Here is a 6,852-nt window from a genome sequence, read left to right as displayed (position 1 = left end):
GGCCTTCAAGCTCTTTGTCACTCCTCAATGTGATGGCCTTGCACTCCTTTGGGTTCTTCTCAGTGTCGCTCGGGAAGGACCGTGATGATTGCCCTTTTATAGCATTAGCCAATTAGCCAACTTGTGTTTCTAGTGCCTTCATAGTGCCCCCCAAATTGGTGCAGTGAGTTTCAATGTTGTTGATACGTGTGTCATGTTGATCAAGACGAGCCTTAAGAGTCCACAATATACGTCTTCAAAAGCTCTTTAAGTGATGAGGGAGGCTTTTCCATTGCCGGTTTACTTGACTCCAGGGTCAGTTGTATAGCATTCTGGTTGTTGGCCTAAGAGAAATTCTCATGGTTGCGGAGCCCGGGATGAGAGTATGCCAGTAAGTTGTTGTTGGGCCTAAAGTTATAGTTACAGTTGACGAAGTGACATCGCTCATCATATGAATCACTCGAGTTTAAAGCTTGTGCCATCTTCACTGCTTCTTGTTTACCATTTGCAGTGGTTACAGTAAGACCTTGGATTTGATTAGTCAAGAGCGCCATTTGCGCCATTTGAGCCATGAGAGATGCCATTTGATCCACATCATAAATTCCTGCTGCTCTCTTCACCATGGACCGCTTGTTTTGCCATTGACAACTATTCATTGCCATGTCCTCAAAGAGATTGAGTGCATCCCCGGGTGTCTTTGACAAGATGGTTCCACTAGCCACTGCATCAATATGGGCCTTTGTTTGCCCAGTAAGCCCATTGTAGAAAAGTTACACTTGGAACCAATCCTTAATACCATGTTGAGGACACTTTCAGAGCATCTCCTTGAACCGTTCCCACGCCTCATATAATTGTTCATACTCAAATTGCCAAAATTGAGTGATCTCGGCCCTCAGTTGAGACGTCTTGGAGGGCGGGAAGAATTTGATGAGGAACTTTTAGGCCATGTCCTCCCATGTGGCTACACTCCCTGATGGTAAAGATTGAAGCCATGCCCAAGCCCGGTCCCGCAAGGAGAATGGGAAGAGTTTCAAATGGATGATCTCGGTGTTCACCCCATTAATCTTGACTATGTCACAAGTCTCCAGAAAAGTATCCAAGTGGATATTGGGATCCTCGTGCGGAAGCCTCCATATTGGTTCTGTTGGACCATATAGACGAGGGCCGGCTTGAGCTTGAAGTTGTTGGCATTAACTTGTTGACGTTGGATGCCCAAATAGTTATCGCTCACCACAGGCTTGAAATAATCTCGCAACGTCCATTGCTGGTCTAATTAGTTTTACCCCTTGGCCATGTTTTTAGCTCTCACTCGTTGTTTTCTTCTCAAAGCCCAAATAGTTAGTTCAATTTTTGAATCCAAAGGCAAGAGTTCTGAGCCACGTGCTTTTTGCATGCACCTACGAACACAACCAAAGAAATGATTTTTTAAAAAGAATAAATAAATAAATACAAATAAAAAAAACTTAGATTAAAACAAGATATTTCTTCACTATAGTAATCTAAATCTGAGCCGTTCAATCCCCGGCAACGGCGCCAAAAATTTGTTGCAAAAATTTGACTATGCTTGCTAGGATATTTATTATTTATTTAATAAAAGGGTTTATTCATCATTTTGTGTGTATATATTTGTGAATATTTTCTGAATATCAATGAAAATTTCATGATTATTTATGTGACCTTAAACATTGTATATAAGTGTTATATGCGAGAGGATAATGTTTAAGGATAATAATCAAAAAGTGATGATTGTAATGAATTTAATTATAGTTTAGAATCTTTAATTAAAACATTATTAATACATTTCATTCTCATTTAGAATGGAACAGTGTTATCCACACTGTTAATATGGTGAGAAATTGAATGAGTGTATTTCGCATAAGATTATGTGGAACAAGGACACATCCACAATATGAATTTCTAATAATTTTTGTTTAAGTATAGAAATTCTAATTGAGTCTACCGATAGTCATACATAGAATGATCTTAATCCTGAGTTCTTAACAAACTCCTATTTATGATTTTGTGCCTTTTAATTTACTCGATACGGATTCTGAGACCCTGAATCTTATTCCTTATGTTTTGGAGACATGATGAAGCAGGTAGCTGAGAATGTTATTATATGAGATGGAATCCATTCTTTCTTGAGAAAGAAGCAGATAAATAATTCTCTTGAGTGTTGATTCGGTACTTGTATTAGTAAAAGCGCTCTGGTTCATGAATGTGTTTTATGAATCACTATCCATTAGAGAATCAATGGCACTCGAGGATAAAAATATAATTAGAGGTTAAGGGATTCTACCTAGCTCTAATTATGAATTACTTATGGAGGATTATTCTATATGCAATGACTATATCAAATGGACACTTCACAGTTTGGAAGTAATTTATGTCTATAATTTTGAGAGTGCAATTCCAGGTTTATAGTGGAGTAACTACTAGAATTAACATAATTAATTAATTAATTAAAGTGTTTAATTAATTATTAATTTTATTGGAGCTCGGGATTATAGGTCCATTAGTCCCCGCATCATCCTAGTAATTCTACAAGACACAAAGGGCAAAATGAGAATTTTAAAATTACCGAATTCTAAAATTAAACACTCGAGAATAATTAATTGAGAATTAATTGAGAATAATTAGCAAGCTTTATCTTGGAGATAAAGATTGAATTCCTTCTAGAAGTTTGACTTCTACGCTATAAATAAGAGAATAGTAGAAAATTGTAAGACACAATTTTTGACCTATTCTTTTAGTGTGGCCAAAATTCTCTTAGTGTGGGAAGGAAAAATTTTCTCCAAAAATTCCACATCGTGCATGCGTTAGTGTTTGTAAAAATTTGAGTATTTATTCTAACCCATTTTGTCTCAGGTGTGCCCACACACACATCTTCACGGATTTTAGGAATTGACATGGAAAACATTGGTTTTCTAAACACAAAGCTTTGGAGCAAGGATTGTTCGAGGTCAAAGAACTCAAGTTATCATCCTAATCGGCCGCCAGGTATTATTCCTAACTGAGTTCTTAATAAATTAATTAATGTGATTAATTTATTCGTGCATAAATTAATATAATCTATAGAGTATCTCAAAGGTTTTATGAAAATTTTTGTTATACTTGATCTGCTATCCTCACGTTTCCGCATCCGAATTCGATTCGGAAACCAACAGTAAGTTCAATGTACGTTAATATGTGAAAGACGTTTCTTGATTCTTATTTGTTGCATTGAATGTGCTTATGGACTTAGAGTAGCAGTAGAATTTAATCTGTGCAAAAGTCAAAGTCAAAGTCAAAGAAAAAGTCAACAAAAGTCAAACGTTTGAATAAAGCCCAATTTCATAGGAAATTAGTAGAAATGCTTAAAGATGCAAAAATATGACTAACATTACTGTCATAATAAGAAAGAAAATGACATTAAGATGATAAATTAAAATTACTGTCATGATAAGAAATGATGACAGTAAGATGATGTACAAAGTAAAGATGACAAATGATAAAAGCTAATATAACTATTTGTGTCGGCCTTCACAAGGGAGGTTATTATGAATAAAACTATAAGTGAGTTAGTTTTGGGTAGCTCCCCCACTCCTCATTGGGAATGTGCGCAACAATACAATAGGTATGGGGCCCATAAGAAGTAAAAGTTATGAGAAATGAATGAAACAAGAATGAAAGTTGTAAAGAAAGCATAACACGGAGAAATGAAAGAAAAGAAAGCATGACACGATGAAATGAAAGGAAAGAAAGCATGACACGATGAATGAAAGGAAAGAAAGCATGGCACGATGAATGAAAGGAAAGAAAGTATAACACAATGAAATGAAAGAAAAGAAAGCAGAACACGATGAAATGAAAGAAAAGAAAGCAAAACACAATAAATGAAAAGAAAGAAAGCATAAAATGATAGATGCTCTTAATGTTTAGAAAATGTGTTAGGATGTAATATGTATGATATGAATGCATATATGGGTATGCATTACTATTTGTATTTATTGCGGTCTGTTGTTACTACTGATCAAAAGCTAATCCCTTTTGTTCATGTTGTAGGAAGATCGAGTAAGGCACCGGCTCCCTGAAACCTGTATGTTGGGCGTGTAGAAAAAGGATGTAGCAGTGGGATGTGGGCAAGTGGGTAATGGATACATCACATGTTTGGATAACACTACTAAGCTTTATGTGTATAAAGTAAATAATGTTTATGAATGTAAACAAGTTATGTAATTAAAGTAAAGTGTACCAGACAACGAGGCTATGCATAGCAACCTCAAGTCACAAGGTATGTTAATGTATCCAAAATGCTATCAGGTTAATGGCATGAGAATGGCAGTGGTATGCAAATGGTAAGTCAAATGTATGACTATGCCTAGGAATGGATTTTAAGGTTTTAAAAGAATTTTATCTACAAATTATTCAATGTTAAGAAATTGAAAATGTTTTCGGTAAAGTACTTTTAATATTCAAATTTTACTATGAAATACTACTCAAAGTTTTATCCTAGCAAAGTATATTGGTACTTATTTTACTATTGAAGTTAATATATATATAGCCTAAAGTTAGGATTTTATACTTTTAAAGTAGTAAAAGTTAAGAAAGGAGTTAAGTATGAATGTAGTAGTGATGACCAGAAGTAAGGGTCATCACAGAAGTAAGGATCGGGTCCGTACAAAAATTTTCACAAAACTTTTACTGATGCTATAGATTATATTAATTTATGCAATAATAAATTAATCTCATTAATTTATAACAATGGATACCTTGCCGACGATTAGGATGATAACTTGGAGTCTTTGGCCAACGAACGATCCTTGCTCCAAAGCTTTCTTAGAAAACCTAAGTCTTCCTCGTCTACTCCTTGAAACTTGCAAGACGTAAAGTGTGGGCTCAAGGTAATTATCGGATCACACAATAATTTTTACTCTTTCACTATCAACGCATGTATGTGAAAGAATTAGGAACATTGGAAGATTTTTTCTTCTCTTTTCTCTCTTAAAATTCGACAAACTCTTGTGAATTAGGGAGAGAAAAATTTTTCTACCACTTCTTCTTTTCTAATTTACTATTGACTCCTATTTATAGACAATTTAGGAGAAGCCTTTTCTTCTTCCTTTGGAAAAACTTGTCAAATATATTAAACCAAAGCTTGTCAAACAAGTTAAACCAAAGCTTGTCAAACAAGTAAAGCTTTACTCCTCATTTGAAATTACTTGTCATACAAGTAAACCTTGTCCAACAAGTAAAGCAGATTACTTGGAGAAGAAGCAACTAAAACCCAATGTGTATTTTTCCAATGTCACACGCCCCCTGTGGTCCCACCACAGTGTGTGATAAAATAATTAATTCTTAATTAATTATTCGCGAGTGATAAAAAATCCCGATAATTCATGTTGTCTTGCAAATAATACAAGGATGACGCGGGGACTTATGGACCTATAATTTTGAGCTCCAATAAAATTAATAATTAATTAAACTCTTTAATTAATTAATTATTTCTATTAATTCTAAAAGTTACTCCACTAAAAACTTGGAATTACACTCTCAAAATTATAGACATAATTTACTTCTAAGAACTTGAAGTGTCCATTTGATATAGTCACTACATATAGATCGATCCTCCATAAATAATTCATAATTAGAGTTAGGTAAAATCCGCTAACCTCTCTAATTACATCTTTATCCTTGTGTAGCATTGATTCTGTAATGAATAGTCTATTCATCAAATACATTCATGAATACAGGCTCGTTACTTATTTAAGTATGGAATCAACCCTCAAGAGAATTATTTATCTGCTTCTTCAAAGATGAAGGAATGGATTCCATCTTGTATATTAGCATTCCTGGCTATCCATTTCATCATATTTCCAAGATACAAGGAATAAGATTTAGTATCTCAAAATCCATACTAAGTAAATCAAAGAACACAAATCTACAAATAGAAGTCTACTAAAAACTCAGGAATGAGATCATTCTATATACGACCATCGGTAGACTCAAATTTGATTTTCTATATTTAACAAAAATTATCAAAAAATCAAATTGTGTTTGTGTCCCAGTTCTGCATAATCTCATTATGCATAATACACTCATTCAATATCCCTCTATATTAATTATGCGGATAACACCATTCCATTCTTAATGGGAATGACATGTATTAGTAATGTTTTAATTAACGGTTCCAAAACTTTAATTAAATTCATTATGAACATCATTTTGATTATTATCCTTAAATATTATCCCCTCGTATATAACACTTATATACAACATTTAAGGTTACATAAATAATCGCAGAATTTTCAATGATATTCATAAAGTTTTCAATAATGCATGCACATAAATAATGAATAAACTTTTTTATTAATCTAATAATAAAATATCCTTATTACATCTCATGCTTTAAGGACACCATTCCCAACAATCTCCCACTTGTCCTAAAGCAGGCGTGACATATCCCTAATCCCAAAAGCCTCAAGATGTTTATCAAAGACGTTTAGTGGCAATGTCTTCATGAACGGGTCTGCAAGGTTGTTCTCCGACGCGATCTTCAGGACCGCTACATCGCCCTCTCTCATACCGGGTGATATTTCCTCGCTATATGTTTTGCACTCTGGTGACTTCTCGGTTCTTTAGAATTAGCCACTGCTCTAATGTTGTCACAGTATAGTTTAATTGGATGATCCATATCTTGAATAACTTCCATATCAGTTAAGAACTTACGGAGCCAAGTAGCTTTCTTTGCGGCTTCACAAGCTTCAACATACTCAGCTTCCATGGTGGAGTCAGCAACCACTTTTGCTAAACACTCCTCCATACTACGGATCCTTCGTTAAGAGTGAACATGAATCCGGATGTCGACCGTCGAGCATCCCTATCTGACTGGAA

The 6,852-nt window shown here is 34.5% G+C and overlaps 1 non-coding gene across 1 annotated transcript; it reads left to right on the top strand.

Moving 5' to 3' along the window:
• The first annotated feature begins 771 nt into the window (after positions 1-771).
• Positions 772-878, top strand: LOC112091920. Its single transcript, XR_002902351.1, has one exon. It is a non-coding gene; the product is annotated as a small nucleolar RNA R71 (small nucleolar RNA).
• The last annotated feature ends 5,974 nt before the right edge of the window (positions 879-6,852 follow it).

This window comes from Morus notabilis, unplaced genomic scaffold (assembly GCF_000414095.1).
Source record: "Morus notabilis unplaced genomic scaffold, ASM41409v2 Scaffold35, whole genome shotgun sequence".
NCBI lineage: Eukaryota > Viridiplantae > Streptophyta > Magnoliopsida > Rosales > Moraceae > Morus > Morus notabilis.
Note: the sequence above shows the minus strand (reverse complement) of the source record. Positions and strands in the feature narration are given on the sequence as shown.